Genomic DNA, 9,071 nt, shown 5'->3' with positions numbered 1-9,071 from the left:
TGTTTTGGCTATGTTATACAGATAGCAGTTTTATAGAATGACTCATGATTTGTGCCAAATGAATTTCAGCTAGAACTCTGCAAAGGCATTTACGTAAGGAAAGAAAATAGTTTATTCAGCATGTGAATCCCCTCTGAATGTGACCAGATGGAAATTAATTGGGGATTTCTTTGTCTTTCTGTCCTTTCGTATAGACTTCAATATAACTTTCCTAAATGAATTAAAAGATGAACTCTTTTATGTTCAAAACCTTAATATCATCTCATTAATGAACACATGACAAAGTGATTTTGATAGAGATATGCTTGCCATTGTCATTCTAGTCATTGTTAACGCCAAAAAACGATGTTGTCTGTATTAGCTGGAACATTCTAAGTGCCTTCAGGTTTAATTCAATCATTTCATTGAACATCAAGAACCAATATAAATAGTATTCAAATAATGCCATGTGAGAGGATTCTGGGCTTGCATTGAGACTTGTTCTTTTTTTACTTATGGAGCTGATTTGCTGTGAGACTTCAAGGAGGGCGAGGGACACACTCTGTACCTCCTGTGAAGCTCCTTAGGAAACATCTGACCCAACTCTCTTGAGCTGTACGTGAAGAAACTCCAACCCAGAGAGGGTAAGGCTGAGGATGGTAGCATTTGAAGTACAGCAGTGTAAAGACATATAAAAGGGTCTGGGGGGGCAGGCAGGCCCCAGCCACATCTGCTTTCCTGCCAGCATCCCCATGCCTGGGCCATGCCAGCCCACCAGTGGGTCTCCAGATTCCAGGTACTCTCTCTGCCCTCATGGGTCTTCATATGCAGCTTTTTCAACTGGAATGCCTGCTTCCCATTCCTCGCCTCCCCACCCCCAACAACCTTCTCCGGAGACACAGCCGAAGGACCCTCCTTGCTTAAAGCTGGTGCTGATGTAGCTCCCACAGGAGCTGGGAGCCACACTCTTCCTCAGCAAATTTCTATAGCACTATTGCTTCTAACAGGGCCCATAGCAGCACACCTAGAAGGGGGCAGCCTCTTATGAAAAGCAGACACCTATCAGAAGTTCCTCCTACTTCAGAAGGAGAGGGGCCCAGAGCTCTGAGTTGGCAAAGGGCTCCCAGGCAATGTACTGGGAAGCATCACTACTGTGGTGATTTTGCTAGTGACCCTTACCTTTCAATTTCCTCCTAGCAGACTCTAAGTTTCTCGTTGCCGGGGACCTTATTTCATCTCCAGTCCTCTCCTGAGTGTCACTAAATGTAGGCTAGATCGATACATATGTAAATGGAGATTTAAATAAGTTACAGTTCTGATTCTTTAACTGAAGAATCTTGTGAGTGAGGAAAACTCATTTCTACCTATATCAGTTCACTATCCTTCCAAGAACACATATCCTACCATGTTTTGCAAATTTGATTATTTAATAGCTGCCAGTATTACATTTTACACGATTTATTTTTGTCTCCTTTCCCCATCCAATTCTACATAGATATTAGCAAGTTAGAAAGCAGGACGTTTTACTAAGGAGGAAGAACAGTGCCTGCCCACCTTACCTACGAACCCTGGCCCAGTGCTGTGTCGGTGCTTTCTGGCCTCACTCCAACTGCTACAAATGTTTCCTTAGGCTTCTCTCACATACCATAGTCTTCTATTAGGTTGGTGCAAACGTAATTGCAGTTTTTGCCATTACTTTTAAAGGCAAAAGTAGCAATTACCTTTGCACCAACCTAGAAGATTTAGTAAGTCAACTAAACTTTCTTTTCTCACCAGTAAATATATTTCAGGATAACCCAGCATAAACCGGCAAAGAAAAAAAAACAAGAAAAGAAAACAAACACTGACTCCATTTCTAACCTCTTTATCTAGGCAAACTATTCTCACAGTTAGACTGGACCATCTTAATATACCACTCGTGTCTTCATGACATGAGAGCATTTCAGGACAATGACACTCCATGCTCTGTGTTGACACTCCACGTTCCTTTGTTCTGGTGGTTTGCTTTAAGGTCCAAGTCACATCAGAGACAAGGAACACGTTCCAGCACACGTCACCACAAGTATGGACACACTGGTTCAAACTCTGATCTGGATTGATTTAAACTTAATCTTAAGTAAAAAGAGGGTGTGGTCCGTCTGCAGTCATTGCTTTGATTTAAGCACAGAACTTTCTGCTGGGTTGTTTTGTACTCTCACCTAAAGATTTAGTCTGGAATGAATAAATCACACCTCTCATGCTTCCACAGATATTGTAGGCCAAGCTGATGGGCAGTGCCTCTGACGGTCAGAGTGAAAAATCAGCCACAAACCGGAGGGAATGAGGAATGCAGCAATGAGACCTCTTTACAGGAACCATGAATAGCTGTTGTTTTTTGGCTTCTAACAGAGAGAAGATCACTCTTGCTGGAAGCAAAGGGAGTATTTTTTTTAGTAACTGCGCATTTAGTATGGAGGTAATTTAAGTGCGTGTTTTTATGTGTTGCTGCTGTTGACTATCACAACCAGTTTTTCTAATTCTCTAAATGTTCAATACATCTTTCATGCCCCAGGAAGGGAGTGGCATCATTCTTAGATTCTTGTTGCATTCAGTTACTTTTAAATAACCTATGGCTGGCGGGCACGATGGCTCACACCTGCAATCCCAGCACTTTGGGAGGCTGAGGCGGGCGAATCACAAGGTCAAGAGTTCAAGACCAGCCTGACCAACATGGAGAAACCCCGTCTCTACTAAAAATACAAAATTAGCCTGGTGTGGTGGCACACGCCTGTAATCCCAGCTACGCAGGAGGCTGAGGTGGGAGAATTGCTTGAACCTCGGAGGCGGAGGTTGCAGTGAGCCGAGATCATGCCACTGCACTCCGGCCTGGGCAACAAGAGCGAGACTCTGTCACAAAAATAAATAAATAACCTATAGCTTTTTATTTTCATAAACATAGAGGAACTAAAAGAGGGTAGGCTTTAGGATTTTATGTTATAGGTCACAGTAATAATCAACACGAGGAATACAGCCTGGAAGTTACATTGCCTACTCTGTTATGGTTTAAGAGGTGTCCGCTGTCATCACTTCACGGCTACTTGGCTTATGCATTTCAGGCTGTCAGCAGTGATGGCTGTACCCTGCAGGTCTTTTTTCTCCTCTTGCCCTCCTCCTGGTTATTTAAGCTTGCAATCGTGCACCGCCTATCTGCAACGCCTCTCGGAAGTCCCCTTGGAAGAAACAGGCTTTGTCTAACATCCTATACATAGTTGCCTCACACATCTCTCACCAAGCACAAGCTACACATGTAGCTTTTGAGCTAGATACCTTATTTTACGGGACTAGTTTTCTTGCAAAATTTGTCAAAGTAACCCCCAGTTATCTTTCTAACAGCCCCATTAATGTCTGTTTTATGTAAAGCAGGGTTTCTCAACCTCAGCCTATTGACATTTTGGGGCAGACAGTGCTTTGTATTGGGTGCTACCCCCTGCACTGCAGGACATGCTCCCATTCCCTGGCCTCTGCTCACTGGATACCAGGAGCAGTCCCCCTTCCCCAACTATGACAACCAAAAATGTCTCCAGACTTTGCCAAATGTCTCTTTAGAGACAATGTACCCCTGTTGAAAACAGATGTAAAATATCTGAAAATTTTATACAGATCAGAAAACGGAGGCACTGCACGTTAATTATTCTGGTTTCTACCATCACGTATATACTGTGGACCTTCACGCTATACCAGTGTGGCTTGGCATTGGCCTCATAACATAATTCATTCAACTTATAGAACACTTGGCATTTACCAACAACTACGCAGATATTTTTAAAAGACAAATTTAAAATATGACTACATTTCCCTTTCATTTACTTTCTCACTGGCATTTGCATTTATAAGTGATCTCTCATCACCCTTAACATTTTTTTGAAAGCAATTCGTGATTATTAATCTGCAATCAGTGAGTCATACATTGAGAGGAAGAATTTAAGAGCTTTCTGAGACCTCAATGATGACGAATAGTTCCTGGGATGTCTAGGGCTAACGCCCTGGTGTGACTGTGGGGCTGGGAGCAAAGGCAAGGCTGGACTTGGAGAATCTGAAACGTGAATGCGGAGGTGAAACCCAAGGGATTTTTGGAAACTGAAGACAAAGAAAGAGTCAGAGCTGCTGCTATCCAAGCAGAGGAGGGGCTGGGGAATTCCTGTGGGTCTGGGGATGCACAAAAGACATACCTTTGAGGAAATAGCAAGTAAGACTCAGCAGAGAATTAGGAAGCAAGAAAATGCAAGCCCAAAGTTCAGAGACTTGGGACCAGGAATCTACAAGAAGTGAAAGGAAAACCTAGGTGCCCCTCTGCTTACCCCTGGGAAGTGATAAGGCTGGTGCCATCTCAGAGGCTCTGGAGTCAGCGCCATATCCTCTGCCCAGCCAGAAAGCTCCCTGTAGACTTCGTGGGAGGGGAAGCCCCTGTTCAATGAGAAGCTAGGTGGGTGGGTTGGTTTACACAAGAATTTGGGGACAAGAACCACAACTATCATTTCTGGTGTCTACCCTTCATTCCCGACAAGTAATAAGAGCATGATGAAAAATTCTGATGAATGAAGGAACTCCGGTGAGATCACCCTAACGAAATCATAAGTCAACATGAATTTGCTTCTGCAATTCAATTATAGTAATTACGTGTCAATTTCTTAAAAGTTATAAATTGAATAAAGCTCTCAGGATGCATCTATTCCAAAGTAGAAATGTGAAGAGGACCTTACTACAGTTTATTAAAATCCCCTTTAGAATGTATACAGGTTAACGATTTTAACATAAATAGATGTATTCCTTTTTATAATCTTTATGCAGAAGGTTGAAAAGAGGTCACAGATTTAAAATGATACTGATTATTATCTTATTAAAAGATATAGAAAAACTGAATATTTTAATTTTCATTATTATACACATTTTGTTCAGTGTAACAGGATCCACCTGGGCTTTGAGTTGCATTTATGAGGCTGTCAGGGGACATGCAGGAAGCTTGATGGGCTGATCAGGGCAAGGAGCATAGCAAGGATTCTACGTGAATAAGGTGTGATAAAGCCATTTGGAAAATGTCACACACCATGGAGGGCAAAGGAAACTGGGGCTTTGTTCAGGGGATGCTTCCCGTGGTGGACACACCCATGTGACCCCCAGTGAATTGGGCCCTGGGTAATGCTCTCCCCTCGGGTATGAGTGGAAACTTTAGCTTGTTTCTCATCCATATAACCTGGCAAATGTGGTGGGATCTCACAACCTCCATGACTATTCCATCTGGGCAAACTGGAGAGAAGAACTTCTCCTGCCCACAGAAGAGGACAGTTGTCATGTTGTAATGGCATTACACAACATGGAATTGCAGGGTCCTCTGGGGGCTGAGCGTGGCCACTGGCGAACAGCCAGCAAGAAAATGGGAATAGCACGCCTACAACCAAGAGAAGACAAATAAGGCCAACAATCTGAAAGAGGTCCAACGTGGATTCTGTAACATTTGAGCCTCCAGATGAAACTGCATCTTGGCTGGCATCTTATTTTACATATGTGAGACCCTGAGAAAGTGACCCAAACTGTGGGATAATAAATATACATTGCTCAAATCCACTAAGTGTGTGGTGAATTATTCTACTGCACTAGAAAATTAATACACTGAGTATAATTTGTGCTTGTCACTGACAAGGATATATTACCCAGGGCAAAGATTTTGCAAAAGGACAAAAAATGAAAAAACGAAAGTGTTATTTCCCCAAAATGTCAGGGAGGTTGAAAATTTAAGGAACCCACTACTTGGATTCCTATGCCATTGATAGCAGGAGGAAATTATGATATAAGCAAAGACTCATGACCTTCTGAACCCGAATTCAGTGGATTTCTTAGCAGAGGACTTTCAAGGGGAGATGGGTGTCCCCTTGGTGCACACAGAGCCCCCACACTGGCAAGCCATCAGGCATGGTTGGGAGGCAGCTGCAGTGGGGGAACTTCCTCAGCAGGCATCGACACCTACACAGTATGTGTATACTGTTTTAGATCATGAAGTGACTGAGTACGTCAGCTCAGGGGTGGTGGTGAAAAAGGAGAGGCAGTAGCAGGCTCCAGAGTGAGGACAACATAACACAGGTGAGGTAGCACCTAAGGATCGTAGGAATGCTTTGAAAAGGCTGGAATTTCTACAGAAGCTGGGAATAATCCATTTTGACCATTGCCACCAGGTTATGAGAAAAAGACAGGCCTGGCCTGTGGAAAGCAGTTTCCGAATTAGTTCTAAATAGGGCATCTGTGAGTCAGCATGGGAACTGACTTGGATAGGTGCCCTCAAGATCTCATGATAAGATATAGTCTTCTTAATTGTGAGTTTCATAAGAGCACACCTATGTTCTAGTTTATCGCCTTCTAACCACCTTAGCATATGTCATTCATACTTAGTTATAATCGATATATTTATTTAGGATCAGAACTAGCTGACTCTGATGGTGATATGGTTTGAATTTGTGTCCCCGCCCAAATCTCATGTTGAATTGTAATTCCCAATGTTGGAGGAAAGTTTTGGTGGGAGATTATTGGATCAAGGGGGCGGATTTCTCCTTTGCTGTTCTGGTGCTAGTGAGTGAGTTCTCATGAGATCTGGTCATTTAAAAGTGTTCAGCACCTCCTCCTTCATCCTCTTCCTCCTGCTCTGGCCATGTAAGACATGCCTGCTTCTCCTTTGGCTTCCACCATGATTGTAAGTTTCCTGAGGCCTACCCAGAAGCAGAAGCCTGTAGAGCTTGCAGAACCATGAGCCAACTAAACCTCTTTTATTTATAAATTACTTAGTTTCAGGTATTTCTTTATAGTTGTGCAAGAACAGACTAATATGGATGGGTTGATGGTTCAAAACTAGGTGTGGAGATAAAACAACTGCTTCTTCAATCTATGTCCTAGTCAAAGGGCTTGCTTCTCATGACTACAAGAGAGGCTTACACTAAAAGGTACTGCTTCTGAAACTCTGGACTCCACAGAAAAATTACACATACTCTAGAATTTACATTTCTGTTTGGAAGCCAAAATACTTTCTTATATCATGCTATATATTAACCACAGTTTTTCCTTTCTTTGTGGAAAGGTGGACTTTGTCTCTTGAAAGAGTTATGTCTGCTTATGAATTAAAATAGTCATTTGACTTTGAAGCTGTAAAAATCTATTAAGATTATAAAATGTCTATTTTTTCTACATTTCCTCTTAACCTCAACACAAAAACCTGAAGAGAGTATTATTTTGAAAGAATCAACTGGTGGTGTGGGTTTTGTATTCTAGATTGTTTTTGAGTGGTTGGGCTGATTTCTGAAATTATTTCATGTTTCCAATCTTCAATGAGATTTTAAAATCAGAACAAATGGACTTTGATGGCTTGATCACATAGAATCACACGTAGAACACCTGGGGTCTTATATTATCTTCTTTCTAAAATGGACTTTTAAACATTTCAGTTAGACAAAAGCAGGGAAGGAGGGAAAATGGGAGAAAAGGAGAGAAAGAGAGAGAGAGTGAGAAGATGTAGATAATATGGTTGCTAATGTAAATAGTGTTCACAAATATATGGTATAAATCTGTTTATATAAAAGTTTAAGTTCTTCAATATGAATTGTTCTATTTTGTGAAGTTGTCTGACACCATCATGCACACTGTGCTAATTTGGGAATACTTCTTGAACCAGAAATTCAAACACAAGGAGAAGGAAGAAATGAATGTTCAGCACTCTGAGAGACAGTACTTCATTCTGCAATAATTTGTTGTGTTCATGATTTCTCCAAAAGGGATTGATGGGTTAATTAATTTGTCTTTTATCTTACCTATGTAACTACTCAAAACCTGCTTGTATTCCAAAAGAGTGTGTCTCTGACATTGGCAGTATCTACCGCACCTTCTTTCACGGCCTTCGTACACAGTGACTTTACTGAAAGGGCAGAGGGCAAGGGAAATGGAGAACTGTTTCCCTGGGGCCTCAGCAGTGTTAGGAGGGAAGATATTTAAGAAAACCAGCCACTCGGTCAAAGCTGAGCCTAGGACTTTTCTGCTCTTCAGTGAATGCATACATGTTTTTTCTGTTTCTGATATGGAGAAGCCCTCTAAAATTTGGAGCCAGGGGCAAACAGGAGGGAACTAAGTTGGCCATTTAAATGGACTGTTGCTTTTCCCTCTTGCTTCCTGGTGCCTCCCACATCAACCCCAGGGCAATTAAGATCTGGATGAAAGAGTGGCTCCTCTGAGAACCACACCACATTTACCCCACATTCCAAGCTGTAGCTCCGGTCTGCATGAAGGTGAGAGAAGAAGAGTTTTGAGCAGAAGGATATGTGAGTGAAGTCTTCTGAACTCCACTGCAGTCTTAAGCACTTGAAAGAGAGTAACAGTGTTGGGAAATTATGGAATCTGGCCAAGGAAGCTACTGCTTAGCAGGAAAAGGAGACATTTTGGTTCCTTGAAGTACAGATAAACACAGAAACACGGGAAATGAAAACTGTGTCACGTTGAAACCCTGAACAAGTTGAGCCGTCGTAGTATAGAGGGAGGCAGCCTTGCCCATGATGAGGGCCATGGGCCCACGGTTAACTGCTCGTGGTTGGTTCTCATACCTGTGTCCAACTCTTCTTAAGCTCCGTGGGAACAATATTCAGACCCCCCTTGTAGGTTTGTGATGAGAAAACATTAAGTTAACGCATGTAAGGAACTTAGACTGGGGTTGGCACAGAGTCAGCACTATGCAGCCACATAAATCAATGAATTATCCACAGAAAGACTCTCTTTACAAATGAGCTTCCTTGTATTGGTTGAAATCAGATGTGATCTTCTTACAAACAGGACCCTCTCTCATTATCATTAGATGTAGTAATAGCACAGTATTCATCTTAACTAGCTTTCCCAAGCTCAGGAAACATCCAACTCAGCATCAAATCCTGCTAATTTTATCTTCCATGTCTTTCTAATTCATCCACTTTGATCCACCACCTTTATCACCACCGCCACCACCACCGCTGCCACCATCACCACTACCACCCTTATCACCACCACTATCACCACCACCGCCGCCACCACCATCACCACCACCACCCTTATCA

General features: G+C 42.4%; 1 non-coding gene across 1 annotated transcript; it reads left to right on the top strand.

Annotated features, from left to right (window-relative positions):
- The first annotated feature begins 1,634 nt into the window (after positions 1-1,634).
- On the top strand, positions 1,635-1,714 carry MIR570 (microRNA mir-570). The gene has a single exon (NR_032618.1). It is a non-coding gene; the product is annotated as a microRNA mir-570 (primary transcript).
- The last annotated feature ends 7,357 nt before the right edge of the window (positions 1,715-9,071 follow it).

The sequence above is a fragment of the Macaca mulatta genome, chromosome 6 (assembly GCF_049350105.2).
Source record: "Macaca mulatta isolate MMU2019108-1 chromosome 6, T2T-MMU8v2.0, whole genome shotgun sequence".
NCBI classification, from domain to species: domain Eukaryota; kingdom Metazoa; phylum Chordata; class Mammalia; order Primates; family Cercopithecidae; genus Macaca; species Macaca mulatta.
Note: the sequence above shows the minus strand (reverse complement) of the source record. Positions and strands in the feature narration are given on the sequence as shown.